The sequence below is a fragment of the Triturus cristatus genome, chromosome 7, assembly GCF_964204655.1.
Source record: "Triturus cristatus chromosome 7, aTriCri1.1, whole genome shotgun sequence".
In the NCBI taxonomy this organism is placed as follows: Eukaryota; Metazoa; Chordata; class Amphibia; order Caudata; family Salamandridae; genus Triturus; species Triturus cristatus.
In genome coordinates this window covers 1,710,519-1,729,296 of record NC_140590.1, presented here as the reverse complement: position 1 = coordinate 1,729,296, position 18,778 = coordinate 1,710,519, and the positions used below count along the sequence as shown (strand labels likewise).

Below are 18,778 nucleotides of genomic sequence, written 5' to 3'. Positions count from 1 at the left end.
ATTGATCAAAAATTTCTGAATAGGGGTGTGATACGGGCAGTGCCGGAAACGCCGGAAACGCCTCTCCCGTGCCCTTCAACATGGCGGCGTCCAAATTCCAAGCGGAGGACGGTAGCGGTCTAGCTCTCCAGGGGCGGATGTGACGTCCCGCGCGAAGACGAGAGACGCGAGGAAGGCGGAGACAAAAAGGGAGGAAGGGGAAGCGAAGGAGTTGTTGGAGAAGACGGCGGAGAGTGAAAGAGTGACGGATCAAGAACCAGTACCCGGGGGAGAACCACGGACCGAACAGCAGAGTCGGAGTAGCAGAGAGGAAGACGCGACGGGCGGTGAGGCCCCAGCTGGTACCGCTACAGTGTCCAGTCGTCCCTCGGAGAGCCAGGATGCCGAGACACCCAATGCTACGGTCCTGGAGGACTGTAGCTCCAGGTCAGTGTCTTTCTTGATTTCCTTAAAACGCTGGACTGGGAGGGCGAAAGCAGGGAGAGCAAGTAAAAGCGGGCACTAGTCAGGTCCGCCCTGTTCCTCACACTCCCCTTCCTCACAGACCCTGGTGAATAGACGTATAGGTGGTGGGTAAATCATACAGTCACGAGAGACAAGACCTTGTTACTGATGGGTGGTTTTTTCTGTGTTTCCTTTATCTCCCGGGGACGCCAAAACTAACCTGAGGACCTCTCAAGGAACTGACCTGAAGTTACCCACACCAGAGGGACCTGCAGAAGCGGCTACCGGACCTGTTACTTTGTTCTCTATATGTTCACTTCTGTTTCCCTTTCTTTTGATGGACTTTCTCAGCTACCCCTAAACAACCATACTCTTTACCTGCAATAAACAACCAGCCTAATAACTCCCGTGTCGTTAGCTCTTGTCCTAAGAGGGTCGGTCATAGGTCAGGGTGACCAAACAACTTACAAGGGGTTATCCCAAGAAGCTAGTGAAGCATGCATATAAAAGAGCAAAATATTTCAATAGGGATTCCTTCTTTGAAAGTAACTCCAATAAACCGAATCCAGGTAATTTACCTTTAATCTTTGTCACTAATCATAGTAACATCAGTAATACAATCAAAAATATTGTTAACAGAAACTGGCATTTGATTACCAAACAAAGGAAAGAGAGTTTGCCCAAACCGATGTTCTCATTTAGACGCAACCACACTATCAGGAATTGTTTGGTACATACATAGAGATACGAATGTCCACAAACAACCCTGCTTACCAAATGCCCCTTTGCCAACGGGCACCTTCGCATGCAGAGGCTATAATAATTGCAATAGCATCATGAAAGGACCCACAATGTGCCATAATGGCACCACCCTTAAATTCAAAAATTGTATGAATTGCCGAACTAAAAACTTGATTTATTTCATCATGTGCCCATGTCATCAACATCAAGAGAAATAAGGATTAGAATCGATGAACATAAGTCAGCCATAAGAACAAGGAAAATAACTGCCCCCCTGGTAGAACATTGGCTTGAGAAACATCATAAAATTGAAGATCTGAGGTGGTGTGGAATAGAAACTATCTACATGAACATCCGAGGTGGGAACCTAACCCTTTAAAGAAAAAAGCGGGAACAATTCTATATGTCCCTCTTTAATACGTTCAGTCTGGGTGAGGGAGCACCGGGCGCCTCTGCCTGCTGAGTCTCTCAGTTTGGGGGAGGGAGCACCAGGCACAACTTCACGGAGTCTGTCAGACCAAGGGAGGGAGCAGCGCCCCGCTGAGTCTGTCAGTCTGGGTGAGGAAGCACCAGGCCCCACTGCCCCGCTGAGTCTGTCTGTCCGGGGGAGAGAGTACCGGGCACCACCACGCGGATTCTGTCAGTCCGGGGGAAGGAGCACCGGGCACCGCCGCGCGGAGTCTGTCAGTCCAGGGGAGGGAGCACCGGGCACCACCCCACGGAGTCTGTCAGTCCAGGTGCACTGGGCACCGCCGTGCAGAGTCTGTTAGTCCGGGCGCGGGTGCACCGGGCACCGCCGCGTGGAGTCTGTCAGTCTGGGTGAGGGAGCACCAGGCACTGCCGCCGCGACCCGCTGAGTCTGTCAGTCTGGGGGAGGGAGCGCCAGGCACCGCCGAGCGGAGTATGTCAGTCCAGGGGAGGGAGCACCGCCGCGCAGAGTGTGTCAGTCCGGGGGAGGAAGCACCTGGCACTGCAGCGCGGAGTCTGTCAGTCCGGGGCGAAGGAGCACCACCGCGCGGAGTCTGTCAGTCTGGGGGAAGGAGCGCCGCCACGCGGAGTCTGTCAGTCCAGGGGAAAGGGCGCCACCGCGCTGAGTCTGTCAGTCGGGGGGAGGGAGCACCGCCGTGAGGCGCCTGTCAATCCATGTGCACCAGGCACCGCAGCGCAGAGTCTATCAGTCCGGGGGAGGAAGCACCACCGCCGCCCCGCTGAGTCTATCAGTCCGTGGGAGGGAGCACCAGGCACCGCCGCGCGGAGTCTGTCAGTCCAGGGGAGGGAGCACCGCCGCGCAGAGTCTGTCAGTCCGGGGGAGGGAGCACAGGGCACCACCGCGCAGAGTCTGTCAGTCCAGGGGAGGGAGCACTGCCGCGCAGAGTCTGTCAGTCCGGGGGGAGGGAGTAGCGCCCCGCTGAGTCTGTCAGTCCGGGGAGGGAGCACCAGGCACCGCCGCACAGAGTCTGTCAGTCCAGGGGAGAGAGCACCGCCGCGCAGAGTCTGTCAGTCCGGGGGAGGGAGCACAGGGCACCACCGCGCAGAGTCTGTCAGTCCAGGGGAGGGAGCACTGCCGCGCAGAGTCTGTCAGTCCGGGGGGAGGGAGCAGCGCCCTACTGAATCTGTCAGTCTGGGGCAGGGAGCACCAGACACCGCCGCACGGAGTCTGTCAGTCCGGGGAAGGGAGCACCGGGCACCGCCGTGCAGGAGTCGGTCAGTCTGGGTGCACTGGGCACCACCGCATGGAGTCTGTCAGTCCGGGGGAGGGAGCGCCGCCCGCAGAGTCTGTCAGTCCGGGGGAGGGAGCGCCACCGCACGGAGTCTGTCAGTCCGGGGGAGGGAGCAACGGGCACTGCTGCGCGGAGTCTGTCAGTCCGGGGGAGGGAACAGCGGGCACTGCCGCGCGGAGTCTGTCAGTCCGGGCTGAGGAGGGCTCGGGTCCGTCATCCTTCCCGTTCTCGCTGCCCTCATTCCGTTCCAAGATGGCGGCTGTGGTGCGCACAACACCTGCTGTCCGTCTTCTGTTTCAATCCCAATATTTACTTCTGTAACCCCCCCACACACACAAACACACACAGTAGGTCGCTACCCGTTTCTTCCTTCTATTCTCGTGACATTCACTTAAAGCTCAGCCTCCCCTCCTATCTCAGTGCCAAGATTGACGACAGCTCCTCTCATTGCATGGCCAATCTCGCTTTCAAGCGACAATGCCAAGCCGCTTTTTACTGAAGGATGATCCTAAGATGGCTCTGGTCTCTCAGTATTAAGTGTCCTGCTGAGTAAGCCCTGGGATGATGTGCGAGAAGCTGTGACTCGGCCGCAGATGAGCTGTGCGGACAAAACTAAAACCCCAGAAGCTCGTCAGAGGAGGTAAACATCGCCGCCATTTTCGTCAGGAAAGCTGAAAAAACAGGGGTCACTGAGAGAGAGGATGGTTGGGCACACCGACGGTCCTAGCGTGAGAAAGCGGTAAAGAAATAAATGGGTGGGCTGAGAAGCAAGTAAATAAGGAGCCCCACGCACAGCTCAGCCAAGTGTCTGTGAATTTAAACGGAAATGCATGTTGAGGGGCAGAACAAGGCATCTGCTGCAGACACAGGAAGGGGGACACAGACATGGGAGCTGCGCAAAGAGGGGGAAGAGGCGGCAAGTACGGGGGCCCAGCATGCTACGTTTTGACACACATTGAGACCCCACAGCGAGTATTAGTACCTGGGGCATAGGGGACAACAGGACCGGGGCTCCCCAGCGGCACCTGAATGAGTAAGAAAGCCCCCAAGCGGCCTGCCTGACTTCAAAATGGCGGCCGCGGGGACATATACAAGTATCAATACCTCCGTGTATGCCAGAGACAGCGTGCAAGGTAATTAATGTGCAGTAGGGACGGAGCAACCACAAGCCTGGGGCCCTGAAGGGACAATAAGGGCAGATCAATCCTCTCCCAACGGGTGAACTGACAAAAGTTGTCCTCCTCTAGACTCTTAGGGTATTTGGGGGCAGTTAGGGGTGTTAGGAGTGAGATGCACTCCTTGCCCCATTTCTTCACAGCTGCGCAGCACTTAGTGCCAGCTGCATTGTTTAGATTTGCGCAAGTACGCACCCTGGACTTTCGCTGCATTGGCAGCATCCCCGACATTCTGGACACAGGGCATTTGAGCCCCTTTGAGATGGCCAGTTGGCCAGGGGGACTGGGAGGTTTGTAGGGCGCCAGGCCCTAATGTGTATATGTGGTGCTAGGAAATGTATTTCATGTAGTTTGATTTACGGACCCTGTTCTGGCTACATCTAAATGTGTTTTTTATGATTATGAGGTTGTCCTGCATACTTTGGTTTATGCTAGTGAGATTATGTTCCACCCTGTGCTTTATGCCCCTAATGTTGGAGATACTTAGGAGGTTAGTGTCTAATATTAGACTGTTGAGATTATGGGCGTACAATGCGTTTGGCGCCTAATGTGATGCTGTGTACCATGTGGTTTATGTCACAGGCTGATGCTAAGTACAGTGACACCGCTCCATCTTCAGTCCTATCTTGTTCAATCAGTCCTGTTCTGAAGTAACAACCTGTTCCTAATCGCCTCACTTCCCTGACTGCACTTTAGTTCAGATCTCTTCACCCGACGTCTGGAATATGTGCCCCCTTCTTGTCCTTATACTTCTCCTCACCACCGCTTACCTAGTAACACCCTTCTCATATCCCCACCACCCTCCTCATCCTCAGTTTCCCAACATGGCCACCACTCGAGTTAAGTCTGGAATTAATTGCTACAAAATCATTTACCCTTCTAACCTGACTAAAGCTTCAGCAAAATGTTTCAAGCATAACACCATTGAATGTTTCCCTGGTTCCCTTTTTGTTGATCAATTTTACAATGGTCGTTATGGGAGGCTCAAAAACGATTTCATTTTTTTCACTCACGACATCCCCTCTTGGTCCACCAGCTTTTACAATTCCCTTAACGTCACCTCCTCCTCCTCTATCCCTCATGGGAAACAGCTAAAAATGTCCCCCTCCGCGTGTTTCAACGGCTCCCTCACTATTTCACTCTATAACAACGGTACTGTCATGATCCAAGCCAAAGACACCTGTCTCTCTCTCTTTGACCACCTCTTCCCTTCCCTACTCCCCTCCCCTGAGACCGGGTTATCCCTTGACTCTTCATCTAGCTCCACCAATTACTCCCTATCTCCTCCCCTGACCCCCCCCCACTCTCCAATAGGCTGCACCCTTGGGAGGCACAGGTCGACCCTCTTCCCTCCCCCTTCCCTGTGCCCTCCCCTCCCATTCTTCCCCCCTCATAGTATGGCCCCCCCTCATCACTTCAGCCTTACCTCTAGCTAACATGCTCCTCGTCCAATCTGCACCATCCCGGTACTCTATTCTCATCTCCTCCCCTCTATCCCTAAATGCCACCCCCCTCTTTAGTTCACCTCTCCTCCAGCCTTCTCCCCTAGTTAACTTTCCTTACGTTCCCCTTATTCCCTCCTCCTCTCCGCTTTTCCACCCCCTCCTCCTCTCGCTATGTACCCCGATTTCCCCACAAATCCATTGCATCTCTCTCCTTCCCCCTACTCCTCCAGCAATGCTGTGCTATCCCCTTTCCCCCCTGGTAACCCTTTCCATCCCTCGGGCCTAGCAGAACCACTTCCTTTCTTCAACTTCCCTATGTCCCAACCCCCCTCACTCTGCCAGATTCCCTCTCCCTCACAGCCACCTCACCTAGCTGACAGGACCTCTCCAACCCCCTCCCCTCTCTTCCTCCCAAACCTCCTTCATCCCTATGACTCCACACATTTCTCCCCTCTCCGTCCGCCCCACCACCTCAATCCTCTCCTATCTCCCCCTAATTATGTCCTTAATTCCTATCCTTCTTGCAACGCCAACAAAGACAACCCTCCTTCCACCTCTGGTGCACCAACACTTGCTCTCATCCACCACCTTTCCACACCTCTGAACCCTGTACCCCTACTCCCCTCCCGTTCCCCCACCTCTCCCTGCCTTCCACTGCCAAGTGCACCCCCTCCTGTTTCCATCGAGCCACCCAACATGCCGTGCTCTACCTTACTCTCACTGGAAAATAAGCTAGGCTCTCTAATCACCTCCACCTCCCAACTTGAAGCTACCATTTCAGTTTTAAGCTCCAAGATTTCGACTTTTCCATACACCTTAATTCCTTTGGAAAACCCTCACCCTCCCATGAGATGGACTTCGCCCTCACACCCCATAATAGCCAAGCATAACCTGTCGTCTGCAAACTCACACAAGCCCTCGAACGCCACCCTTCTTCCTCTTTCATTTCCAAGTAACCCTACTATCTACACTATTCCGACCATCTCCTCTGTCAGAACCACTCATCCACCTAAACCCTCCCGAGCACCCTCGTATAAGTACAATATCCCCATCACCCCTCATAGCCCAAGTGCCCCGTCACCAAAACAGTCTTGACAGAGCTGCGCTGTATGCTCCACAACTGCAGATCTGCAATAAAACACAAACTTGAAATCTCAGATACCATCATCCTGCACAATATTGACATGCTCTCCCTCACAGAGACCTGGTTCAACGATACTTCTCACTCTATGTTTGATCTCCTAGTACCCACAGGCTATTCTATATTTAGAAATGACAGAATTGACAAAATTGGGGGAGGTGTTGCAGTCATCTTTAGAAACTCCCTTCAACTTAAGGCTTTTCCTAACAGATCCTTCCGCACTTTTGAATGCCTATCTCTTGAGCTTCAATTGCACCACCGCTCACCTCTCAGATTCCATGCTATTTACCACCCGCCTGGTAGCAGCCCTTCGTTAATGGAAGAACTTACGGACTGCATCAGCGACCAATACTCGCTAAGTGACAATTAGATCTTCGTGGGTGACTTCAATGTCCACTGGGGCTCGCCTCAAGACACCTCTGCGAATTTGCTGGCCACCTTCCTCTCTGCAAACGATCTTATCCAACACTGCACAGAAACAACACACTATCCTGGACCTTGTTATTTCTAAAGCAGGCTTGCTGACTATCGCTACCCCTATTCATGTAGACTGGTCGGACCACCTCCTCATCCCATTTTCTCTTCATCTATCACACTCTATAACTCTAGGCCAACCTAAGAGGTCTACTTCCTGGTACCGTGACACTAAAAATATTGACCTCGGTACCCTCTGTGATTCTGCTTTGCTATCACTTCCAAGGCTAGACCCGGACCTAGATGCTAACGAACTCACCTCCCAATGCATCACAGTCCTTGCAGTCGAAATCCATAATGTCGCTCCTCTCCAAAGCAAAAAGAAAAGGCCTACTCCCTCAGAACCTTGGTTCAACAGATCCCTCTATGAAATAAGGAAGTACCTAAGAGTCCTTGAGAAACAATGGAGACAAGCGCCCTCCACCGATAATTTGGCCACGCTTCGTTCAGCAAGATCCAAGTACCACAAGCACATGTTCCTTGGAAAAGCGTCGCACTTCAAATCCCTCCTCGACTCAGCCAAAAATAGACCCAAAAAACTATTCGACCTCATAAAGAACCCAAACTGCTCTCCCCCAACCTCCAAGTTGGAGGATTCTGCTAAGAAAGCAGCGGAATTCGCTATATTCTTTGACGAAAAAGTGAAATCATTTGTAGATCAGGTCATTCATCCTACCCCTACAGAGGAGCGCAAATCCTTAACCATTTGGCAGAACTTTGACCCCATCTCTGAAGATGCCCTCCTTAAATGCATCCTCGATACAAAGCCCTCTAAACATTCTCTTGACCCAAACCCTAGTGCCATTGCCATTGACTTCTATACCCATTCGCTTTCCAATTGGACCACTCTGGTCAACCTCGCCCTCTGTCAAGGCTCCCTTCCTGTTTCCTTCAAAACTGGGCAGGCCACCCCTCTGCTTAAAAATCCCACCGCTGATGCGAACGACCTCAACAACTACTGCCCCATCACTAACCTACCTTTTCTTGCGAAAATCACAGAAAAATGTGTCGCGAAACAACTCTCTTGTCATATCAAGGACAATGATCTTCTTGACAATTTTCAGTCCGGCTTCATTCAAAACTGCAGCACTGAAACAGCCCTGCTGCAAGCGATTGATGACGCGCTGCGGATACTCGATTTGGGAGAGTCTCGTCTTATAATCTTCCTTGACCTTTCTGCAGCCTTTGACACTGTCAATCACAACACTCTCCTTAACACTCTTCAACAGAGAATGGGCATGGCGGGCCCTGTGCTTAAATGGTTTGCCTCCTTCCTCTCTGATAGATCCCAAATGGTCAAAATAGCGAACAGTCTTTCATCTCCTTTGGTGGTCGGTCAAGGTGTTCCTCAAGGCCCTATACTTGCACCCACATTGTTCAATCTCTATTTAGAACCTTTGGGAAATCTCCTTAGTAAATCCGGGATCCACTATCATCACTATGCGGACGACACTCAAATCTACCTTAAGGTGGCCTCCACTCACGATCTCTCCTTCCTAAGCTCTACTCTCGACTCCATTCAAAACTGGATGTTAACTCATCAACTGATTCTGAATCCCTCCAAAACTGAATTCCTCCTCCTCGCCTTCTCACTTTCTCCTCCCCCAGTTCAATCATGGATGGATCAGATGAATCTACTTAACAATAAACCCATCATTGTCGACAGCGCAAAATCCCTTGGTGTCATACTCGACAAAAAACTCAATCTACTCTCCCACATCGATTCCATTGCAAAGTCTGCTCGATACCAACTGCGCCTTCTTTGGGGGATTCGTCGCTTCTTCCCGGAGCACGACCTTAAAACCCAGGTCCAATCACTGGTTCTCTCCAGATTGGACTACTGCAATTCTCTTCTTCCTGGCCTCCCCAAATCCCACCTGTCCCCCCTCAAGTCTGTTCTCCATTCAGCAGCTCGTTTCATATATGGGGCCAAAAGAAGCGACCATATCACACCCATTTTATCCACCCTTTGTTGGCTTCCCATCGAGGCAAGATCTATCTACAAGACTGCCTGTATCACCCACAACGCCTTGCACTCCTCCTCCCCTCGCTACCTGGCGAACAAACTGAAACTCTCTGGAGGCTCCAGACCATCACTGTACAGTTGTGCGCAGGCTAGTAGTTGAAGGGGCGGAGTATCGGGAGGAAGGGGAAAAGGAGGAGCGACTGCTGAGGCGGGCAGTTAGAGTAGGGACGGCAAAGTGTGAGGATATATGCAATAAAGCTCCGTAGTTGATGACCACGGTGTCTGTCGTCATTGGGGGTAACACGACACGACAGCTGGCGACGAGGGTGGGATGAGCGGCATGCTCCCCTGAACCCTGAAGAAAACCGTGGTCTGTCCCCTGGGCGAGGCGCAAGAGAAGAAGCTGGAAAGCAGCGCTGTCCGCGCTGAAACCGGAGCCTGTGCCGGATCAAGTGCCCTAAGAGTGCAGGGCGAAAAGCGAGACCCTAGCCCCTGCCCTGACCCCTGCTGCGGGGACTAGGGTGCAGCGTCGGTCCCAGGCGAAGAGCAGTTCGCCGAGTGGAAGTCAAGCCCCAGCGTGAAGCCAGAGTCACGTGTGTGCAAGAGAAGTGGCAGCAACATGCGCGCGCCTACCCTGTGGTGAATGAGGTCCCACGGAGCTGAGCCGGTGAGTGAGGCCGCCGATGTAGCGTGATTCATGTGGGGAGGAATCCGAGGAATTGCTGAGCCTCGTGTCAAGCCCCGTGTGTGATGCCGGTCCGGCAGCCATCTTTAAACCAGGCGGCTGCTCTAGGACACCCCTTGCGAAACAAGTAAGCAGCCATTTTGAAGTCAGGCACCAAACAAGCACTGGCGAAGGCAAGAAACAAACCCAAGCAAAGGCAAGGAAGGAACTAAATAAACCCAAGCCAAGGCAAGAAATCAACTAAACAAGCACGAGCAAAGGCAAGAAGAGAATTAAACAAGCACAAGGAAAGGCAAGAAAAGAATTAAACAAACCCAAGCAAAGGCAAGGAAGGAACTAAACAAACCCAAGCCAAGGCAAAGAAAAAATTAAACAAGCACGAGCAAACAAGAGAGGAATTAAAACGAACGCAAGCGAAGCACGATGTCAAACCAAGGATCGTCCGCACGTCAAGAGGTGAAACCCGTTGTGATGGGACTGTCGCACTTGCGTCCTCCAGAGCCTCTGGCGCTCGTGGTTGGGAGTAGCATGGGGCCTCGATGGGAGGAATGGATTGAAGATTTTGAAGACTACATCAAAGGCTCCAAGGTGCTTGGTGATGAAGACCAACTAATAGCGCTCTGCAACCTTGTGGGGAAAGACATCAGCAAAATGATCAAGGAAATTCCAGCTGCGGATGCAGGGACGTACGCCAAGGTACGAGAAGCATTGGATAAGAAATTTCTACACAAGAAGAACGTAGACTACGAGAGGTATGTGTTCCAGCGGGCGCACCAAGGAAAAGATGAGATGATGAGTACATACATAACTCGACTACGCCGGCTAGCATGCCACTGCAACTTTGAAGCGTTCTCGACGGACGACGCCATCCGGTTGCGCGTCATCGACGGTTGCCAGTCCGAGACGCTCCGGAGAAAACTGTTGAAGAAAAGTCACACCCTTGACGAAATCGAAGAGATGACGAGAGTGCACGATCAGGCTGAGGAACACGCTAGGACCATGGAAGCAGGACGTACGGAACGCAGGGAACAGGTATGCCATGTGCGAACCAGTCGCTCCCGCCGAGGGTCCAGGGAGCGAGGGCGGCACTCCCGGCCATCGTCGCGCCGCCGTCATTCTGGACACCGTCGGCCGGAAGCCAGGCGGGGAAGCAAGCGCCATGATCATGTGAGAAAAGCACCAGCACGGAAATGCTACAGATGCGGGTATGATTTCCCGCATACCGGAGCATGCCTGTGAGAAGTTGGCCTGATATGTAGTGCTCACTATTCTAGTGATCACTGTGTATCATTCCAAACGACCCTTATTGATGATTGGTTGTAAGTCAACCTTGTAGACCAGCTATCCTAGTAGCGTGGATACGAGCAGTCTTAGGCTAAACTCTAGAGGGCGTGTTAAGCCAGCTGTTTACCATCACATATACCCCTTGAACACCAAGTGAAAGGACACCACACAAGTTGTTATGAAAATAAAGGATATTTATTTATAACAAGACTACCCTGGCTCTTTATGAGTCAGGGAGCTAAGCACACTACAAAACTCTTAGGAAAATACTTCAGTTGCACAATTTACACAAATGCCCGAGGGGCACGAGAAACCATCTACACTAACAGTGGAATGCGAATGGTTAGAGTCTGGAGGTACTGATTCCGGAGTGTTCCGATCAGTGGGACTAAACGAAAAAGGAACCGGACACTTGTAGAGCGAACCTGCGATGGAGCACCGAGATGCTCGAGTTACCTAGCCCAGAGGCTGCGGCTGCGTGAAGTTCGGCAAGATGTCGGGAGTCCTCGTGTAGTCTCAGGAGCCTGAAAGAAGAAGTTGCTGGCAGGCGACCAGTGACGATGTTCAGAGCGATCCAAGCCTGGATCGGTGATGAAGGAAACCTGAAAGCAGAGGGGACTCAGTTCTCAACCGCTAGCCAGCGATCGTGGGGGTACCAGGGGGGTACCGGCTGAAGTCACCTCGACCAGGTGAGTGGGTGACGTCGGACTCGGCTGTTCCTCGGACAAGGAGGCGCGGCGGCGACCAGGATGGAGGGCGAGCTGTCCCACGAAGGTGTCTGCTGTCGATGATGCTGGGCCCAGGAAGGGGCAGCGGATCTTGGCAGTGGCAACCCAAGCGGGGGAGTCAAGATGGCGTCGGGAGTGGACCAGGAGGGTCCGTGGTACTCCTCTGTTGAAGGGGAGCAAGGGCCAGTCTGGAGCAACCAGACCGGTGGTGCAAATAATCTTGGAGCGTCGTGAAGAGGGCCACAAGCCGGTCGGCAAGTGGTCGGACAACGCTGGGAACAGCAAGAAGCGGAAGGGCCCCCACACAGATCTCGTGGATGCTGGGGAGACAGACTTCGATGCTGGAGCTGCTCAGGGTTTAGGGCTTCTCAAACCCTAGGTGCACTCACTCGAGGGTCCCTCGGTGGGCGTGCTAGATAAGCGTCGAGCAGGTTCTGAAGATAGCCGGTCCCGCAGGTCTCGTCACACCTACGACTCTCAGCTGGGCTGATGAGGTAGGTAAAAGGTCAGAGATGGCAGGGAACTCGGGTCTCGTCGAGCTGGGCAGTCTTGATCCGTAGGAGACGTACAGCAAACCGCAAGCGCTTAGGTGGTGCCTGCTGGTGCAGGGTGGCTACTCCTTAGCCACAAGGGAGAGTCTTCAGAAATAGTCAAGAGTTCCTTTCGTGGAAAGTGGTTCGTGATTCGGAGTTATCCGATTATCTGATTATCCAATTTGGGAAGGGGACTCACTCCTACCTTTATTCTAAGAAAAGGGGCTGGCCCGTGACTAGGTTCTACCTATGGGTGGAGCCAGGAGGGGGGTGGTTACACCCCTATCCTTTGTCCGGCTTCGCGCCAGCTCAGGGGCTGGTGTGCCCCCGAAACTGGTTTGAGCCGGGCTATGCACAGTGAGCACCGGGGTGCCACTTGCAATCACCTTCCTTTCAGCCCTGCCTACCTGGGATACACAAACCCTGTCTGGGATGGTGCTAACACCGCCCTCGACAGGAAACCCTTTGTCCAAGCTCCCCTTGCTGGAAGGTCCCCCAGCAGCAGGAGGTCAGACTTGTGTCTGGTGGCAGCATCCATTTTGTGATGCTGAGGCTTGAGTCAACTTTAACCGGGGTTCAAGGTTACTTCCATGTCGTGTCCCTCTAAAAGGGGGGAATGCTAACCCCGTCGCCAGGACTGGCGAGGGGTTCGTATTCCCATTCGTATGACACCTTACTCGACATGTGTAGGTGATGTGATGCCAAAGTTAGCAAATAACCGCAAGGATTATAATGCATTAAAAGTAGTTGGCCCGCGTCACCATGGAACGGCTATTAGGACTTGGTTCCGCAAGCCGTCGACGGGCTCAGCTCGCGCCAGAGCACCGTCCCACATGATTCCCTGCACTCTGCCTTCAGGATTGATAAGGCCTGCTATAGGAGTGACTGATAGGAATCCATGTGTCCATTTTAGGGTTTAGGTGTAGGAATACTACACCTACAGCAACGGGTGATTACACCACGTGGCCCCAGCTGTCGTGCAGCCAGTTGTGTCAGATTTGGGCGGCCATTCCAGGGGTGGCATAATACATGCTTCAGCCCCTGGTAGGCCCTGGGTACACCGATGCCCTGGATACCTGTGGTATGCTGAGACAGGGACTGACAAGGCGGCCCAGTTCCAATTAGTGGATGCACCTAATGTACATGTGTGTTAATTTCGAGAGAGAACAGCTAGGCTGTGGGTCTGATTGGCAGGCCCACAGCCGGAGAAAGTCGTAAACCAATGAAGCAAAAGCAAAAAATCTGGGTGATCATAGGATTGCAGACCCTACTCTCCTACAATGCCCAGCTATGGGACAGCAGTGCCACAAGTGTGGGCGGAGCAACCATTTTGAGGCCATGTGCAGCGAGTACCGCCGGGAGAAGGACAAGAACACACACGGGACGTCGTGCGGCGACACATGCCAACACCACGCGCGAGCGGTGCATGACCGCCCAAAGTCCTCGTCAAGATCCTCTCACTCCAGCCGGGAGTCGCAGACATCGTGATGGTCAAGGAGGTCACCATCTCGGGATTCCAGATCACCATCAGACGAACGGGAATATTCGGTTGAATATGCCAACATGATCGCTGACCCAGATCAACTTAAGAAATATCCCCGACTGGATATCAGCGTCGGCGAAAATAACACAAAATTTGTAATGGACAGTGGTGCGTCACTGAACTACATCCCCGTGACAGAGTATAACAAAATGAAACCTCGTCCTCGACTGAGTCCAGCACATGTCCGGGTCTACACCTGGATGTCCAGGAAACCACTTGCTTGTCTCGGGAAGTTCTCGACTATACTTAGACACCAAACAATATCAGTTCCTGCCGTGATACATGTCATAGAAGGGCCAGAGGCTGACTGTCTCCTTAGTTTGCCGACGGCCGAACGACTGTGGTTGGTAGAGATCTTGTATCGTGTCAGCAATGACTGCAACATTGTCCACAAGTTCCCAAAGCTGTTCATGGGACTTGGAAAAATGAACAGGGGCCAGATCCGTCTACACATTGATGACCAAGTACGGCCGGTTGGCCAGCATCCTCGGAAGGTACCGTTCCATCTCCAGCAGGCCGTGGAAGATGAACTGCAAGATCTGCTAACGGCCGACATCATCGAACGGACGGAAGGTCCCACACCATGGGTGTCACCAGTGGTAATTGTTCCGAAGAAAGGGACTCCGGGAAAGGTGCGGTTGTGTGTGGACATGCGGATGCCCAACACCGCCATCGAGAGAGAGCGTCACCCAGGCCCCCACCTGAGTGACATGATAGCCGCACTGAATGGTGCTCGAGTGTTTTCCAAGCTCGACCTCAACAAAGGGTACCATCAGTTGGAACTTCATGAGAGCTCTCGGTACATCACAACATTTGCAACACATCTGGGGCTATACCGCTATAAAAGACTGAACTTCGGCATCTCCTCAGCCGCTGAAATTTTTCAAGAGGCCATTCGCCAGACAATTCATCACATCCCCAACACACTGAACTATAGTGACGACATTCTGGTGTATGGGGTGAATGTCCAGGACCATGACACTGCCTTGGACCGAGTCTGCCATGCCCTTCTGGAAGCAAACTTAACGCTTAACAAAGATAAATGCGAGTTTCACCAATCGAAGCTGAAGTTCTTTGGGCACGTCTTCTCGGGGGCCGGGATGAAGCCCGACCCTGACAAAGTGAGCACGCTGAATGATACCGAGAGCCCACGAGACGTCAGCGATGTGCGGTCCTTCCTGGGAATGGCGAGCTACTGCTCGAGGTACATCAAAGACTATGCCACTCTCAGCCACCCACTCCGAACACTGACCAAGCAAGGACAGCCATTCGAGTGGACTCGTGAGTGCGAGCACGCCTTCCAGGAGATTAAGCAGGCGGTAGGAGCAGCTGAGAGTCTGGCATACTTCAGCCCTGACCGCAAGACTGAAATAACGGTGGACGCAAGCCCTGTCGGCCTAGGTGCCATCCTAGCTCAATACGACAACGACACAGATCAACGCCACATAGTGGCTCATGCCAGCCGGAGTCTCTCCGACACGGAGAAGGCATACTCCCAACCCGAAAAGGAGAGTCTGGCGGTAGTGTGGGCCTGTGAACACTTTCACGTGTTCATATATGGGAAACACTTCACCATGGTGACGAATCACCAAGCGCTCGTCACCATCTTCGGGAATCCGCGCTCCAAAATGCCGCCTCGCATTGAACGCTGGGGACTGCGCTTGCAAGAGTATACATACACCATTGTACATAAGCCGGGAAAGTCAGCTAACCCGGCAGACTACATGTCGCGACACCCCAGGGCATCCCAACTCTCCAGACCGTCTGTGGCCGAGGAGTATATTCACTTCGTGGTGGATCAAGCGCGACCACCTGCTGTTCCTCTGGAGGTCATTCAACAAGCCACGTCACAAGATGAGATGTTACAGGGGGTGATTCGCAGGGTGCAGACACATCGATGGCGGCACGAAGAGCCTCAGGAAGGGAGTGATCCCACGACGCATCAGGAACTGCAGGCGTTCAGAAACGTGAGCGGAGAGCTGTCTGTCACCGCTGAGGGCCTGCTATTGAGAGACCACCGAATTGTCATCCCCAGTCAACTGCGCCAAGGAGTCATTAACCTGGCTCACGAAAGTCATCGAGGTGTAGTTGCGACAAAGAGGGCTCTCCGAGAGCGGGTCTGGTTCCCGTTTCTTGACAGAATGGTGGAGCTCACTCTGAAGGATTGTCCGCAGTGCCAAGTGGTTGGGCACGGTGACCCTCCAGCCCCACTTCAGATGACGCCACTACCACCTGGGGTATGGCACGAATTAGCCATGGACTTCTACGGCCCAATGCAATCGGGCAAGTACGTTCTCGTAGTAATTGATGAATACTCACGATTCCCCATCGCCCAGTTCGTGCCATCCACCAGCGCTGCCGCCACCATTAAAGTGTTGGACGAAGTCTTTGCAGCCTGGGGTGTGCCCAAGGAATTGAAAACAGACAATGGTCCCCCTTTCAACGGACAGGAATTCAGCGACTTTGTGAAGTTAATGGATGTGCGACACCGGAGAATAACGCCCCTATGGCCGCAAGCCAACGGCACCGTTGAAAGGTTCATGGCCACCCTAAAGAAGACATTCCAGCAAGCCACGCTTGACAAACGAGACTTGCAAACGGCTCTCAATGATGTGCTTCGATCATATCGAACAACACCCCATGCCACCACTGGCAAATGTCCGGCCACACTCATGCTAGGGCGCCCCATTCGAACTCGGATACCCACCTGGGAGGGAGCTTTACGATCAGTGTCCCCAAGCCGCATCCATCACGAAGTGGTGATCGCTGACAGAGCCGGCAAGGAAAACATGAAGGCATATGCTGACTGCAGGAGACGAGCCAGATCTCTCTCCTTTCAGGAAGGGGACTGTGTTGTGGTCAAGCAAGAACAAGGCCGAAAGACAGACTGCAGGTTTAGAGCGGAGCCCTTAACAATCACTCGACGAAAAGGCACCATGCTGACTGCGGGATCAGAAAACCGGCGCATCACTCGGAACGTGTCTCACTTCCAAAAATGCAGTCCAGCCATGCAAGAAGCACTTGTGGCGAGGCCAACGACGACCGGAACTGAGCACTGTGAAGAACAAGGTGAGGCTACCACAAATCAGGAAGGGGATGATGGAGGCCCCTCCGGAACTGTGGCTGAAGGCCGGTCCCTCCGACCGCGCCAGACAATTCAACGGCCCAGGCGGTTAATAGAAGAACTATAAACTCATGTCACATTGTTTTGTTAACAAAGGGGGAGATGTACAGTTGTGCGCAGGCTAGTAGTTGAAGGGGCGGAGTATCGGGAGAAAGGGGAAAAGGAGGAGCGACTGCTGAGTCGGGCAGTTAGAGTAGGGACGGCAAAGTGTGAGGATATATGCAATAAAGCTCCGTAGTTGATGACCACGGTGTCTGTCGTCATTGGGGGTAACACGACACGACAATCACCTAATAAAGAAAATGTATTGCTTGAACATCCCACTTTCAAGAAGGAAAGATCGATGGCCCACTCCTTTTCAGGCATCGCGGTGAGAATCTGGAACTCACTTCCACCTCAGCTCCGGACCACCACCTCTCCCCGGTCCTTCAAAACTGACCTCAAAGCTCTCCTCCTTCAAAGACACTTCCAAATTTAATTCACACCCTCTCTATTATCTGAAGGAAGGCCTTCCATTATAGGAAATTCTGTTCTCCATAACTGTAGAAGTGCCTTCCCAGTGTGTTCTTGTGTTTTGAGTGTCTGTCATTTATTGCAGTTTTTTACCTCTACTTGTACTTTGTATGCTTTTGTAACCTGCACACATGTCACTTTTTCCTTTTGTAACGTGTCGTTTGCTACCTCTTGTACTTTGTTTGCTCTTGATACATGCACAATTGTCACTACTGCCTCATGTAATGTAACGTTTACTTTTGTAATATGCCCACTTGTAATTTTCTCCTCTTGTATCATTACTGTTCCTATTGTGAAGCGCTCTGACACCTTCGGGTGAAGTCCGCGCTATATAAAAATGCATTAAATAAAATAAATCAAAATGAAAAACTGAAGACCCGGCCCCGTCGCAGGCTTTGGTTCCCGGATCGCTTGAGATGGCCGACTCACCGCAAGACTAGAGCCGCCTTCACCCGCCCATTACAAGATGGCTGACAACCATAGCGACCACTCTGGAATATCTTTCTCCTTCCATTCCAAGATGGCTGTTACACTTCAGGCGTCTTGTGGTCCTTCTTCAATGTCACTGATAGTAGTGCCGTTGCGCACAGTGCGGTGGTTGAACATGTACTACATTCCCCATGCTGCCCCGCCGGGGCGGGCCGTCTCCCCGGTGACTGCTTTCACTTCCGGTGCGGAGGCCGCCGCTGCTGTTGTTGTGCTCTGCCTGTGGCCGCCGTTGGAGCCGCGTCTGAAGCTGGAGCTGCCAAAGAGGTGGAGAGGTGAGCGGGCGAGGCCACAGGATGGCCGGGTGTGAGCAAGAGGCCCGCAGGGGAGCCGGAGCGAAGAGTGCTGAGGTGCGTCCTCGGGGGGGGGGGACCCCTGAGGTGGGGGTCTGGAGTCAGGGGCCCCTGAGGTGGGGGTCTGGAGTCAGTGGGGCCCTGAGGTGGGGGTCTGGAGTCAGTGGGGGCCTGAGGTGGGGGTCTGGAGTCAGTGGGGGCCTGAGGTGGGGTCTGGAGTCAGGGGCCCCTGAGGTGGGGGTCTGGAGTCAGTGGGACCCTGAGGTGGGGGTCTGGAGTCAGTGGGGGCCTGAGGTGGGGTCTGGAGTCAGGGGGGCCCCTTGGAATGGGTCTGGAGGGTAGAGTCGGGCCCCTGAGGGCCCTCTGGAGAGGGGTCGGGGGTGGGGGGGGTCCGTGGGATGGGTCTGGAGGGTATTGTCAGGGGGCCCCTGAGGAGGGCCCCTGTGGGGGGTGTCTGCAGTCAGGGGGCCCCTGTGGAGGGG

At 53.2% G+C, this 18,778-nt stretch overlaps 1 protein-coding gene across 4 annotated transcripts in view; it reads left to right on the top strand.

Annotated features, from left to right (window-relative positions):
• Positions 1-18,084: 18,084 nt before the first annotated feature.
• The window catches only part of LOC146808659 (putative ATP-dependent RNA helicase DDX6), a 271,143-nt gene continuing 270,449 nt past the window's right edge, over positions 18,085-18,778 (top strand). Inside the window, exon 1 of one of the 4 annotated variants that reach the window (XM_085615455.1) lies at positions 18,085-18,278. The gene's annotated coding sequence lies outside the window, so the exon portion shown is untranslated. Of the gene's footprint in view, positions 18,354-18,778 lie in introns of all 4 variants that reach the window. The other 3 variants (XM_085615452.1, XM_085615453.1, XM_085615454.1) reach the window with 3 other exon arrangements.